Here is a 1,470-nt window from a genome sequence, read left to right on the forward strand (position 1 = left end):
CTCCCAGCCATGGCTGGGCTCCTGGTGAATAGAGGTTGATACAGATCTGGATTTACAGTAAAATAGATCCTGCTAAGAAACAATGGCCACGCTGCACAAACACCTCCCCCACTAGGAGTAGCGGAGGCAGGTTATGGCCCAGGAATGGGGGAGCTTGGTTGAGCACCCCCAGGCTGCTCTTGCCCTCCTGGGGTGCAGACACAGATCTATATCAGAGAGGTGACCTCACCCAGGTCAACAGCTAAGCCAGCAGGAGACACCTGCCCTCTTCCAGCACTGCCCTGGTGTCCCTGCCTGTACCCAATACCTATCACAGGACAGGTACCCACCTCTCCAGCCCCTTCCTGGGAACTTCCATTCTCAAAAGCAAGGTTCAAAGTTGTGGGGACCAGCTATTATATGCAGGGCACACAACCAGGTACAAATGATATGTGCTGTTTTGAGACATAATAATTCTTAGAAACTCATCACCCATGCCTTCAGAGTCACAAAACTCATTAAGGTTAGAGTCAGTTACTTTTCTCTCCATGATAACTGGAGGGATGCTTTCATGGAAATTTTTCACTAAAAGAGGTCCTTCTTATAGTAGTACCAGAGACAAGAGACTAAAACCTAGATTCTGGCCATTGCATGGAGTCAGAGTAGTTTCATCTTCATTATCTAAAACAATTTCAGTGGGTCCCTGGTGTGCTATGGTAGGGTTATTCCCAATAAGTAACTTCTTGATTGGTTTCCAATAATATAATTTGGGGTTAACGGTATGTGGTGTAAACTGAGACCTGAGAGTCTTGTGATCAAAGTCACATGCAAAAACCCAGTTAGAGAATCATTCTGTTCTTGGTGTTCCCTGCCAGAATTGCCTGTGCTCATCCTGACCTGTGGTTGTTTGTTTCTCATTCTGGCCCAGTGCCCGAGCCTGGTGCCAGCTCCTGGCAGTGGAGCTTCAACTTAAGGTCAGTCATCCTCTGGGAGGTCCAATTAGGAATGGGGGTGCTTTTTTTTAACATTATAATAGTTTTTTTTTTTGCATCATTTTGTGCCTTTTTCCATCTCAGTTGTAATCCCCATGGGCTTCCCATCACCAAATCACCCATGTGCCATCACCATAGTCCATTGCACTACCCACTGCCCCGCCCCATTTTTGATCCCATTCCCCACTCCACCCCCATAAAATGCCTCTGGTATATGGTTGTTCATTATTATTATCCTCCCCCGCCCACCTTGGTCCTTTATGCTCCTGCTATGGGTAAAACCATCTGGTATTTTTCCTTTTCTTTCTGGCTTATTTCACTAGCATGATCCCTTCCAGCCCCCTCCATGTTGCTGCAAAAGGCATCAGTTTATCTTTTTTGATTGCTGAGTAATGGGATGGGGGTGCTTTTTAAAACACCAAATGTGTACAGATTGTGAGTGCCTGGTCTGGTTCTTTCTAGTGAGGTTGGAGGGAGCCCCTGGCATAGTGTTGTTTTC

The sequence above is a fragment of the Condylura cristata genome, unplaced genomic scaffold (genome assembly GCF_000260355.1).
Source record: "Condylura cristata isolate star-nosed mole 26May11 unplaced genomic scaffold, ConCri1.0 scaffold00189, whole genome shotgun sequence".
In the NCBI taxonomy this organism is placed as follows: domain Eukaryota; kingdom Metazoa; phylum Chordata; class Mammalia; order Eulipotyphla; family Talpidae; genus Condylura; species Condylura cristata.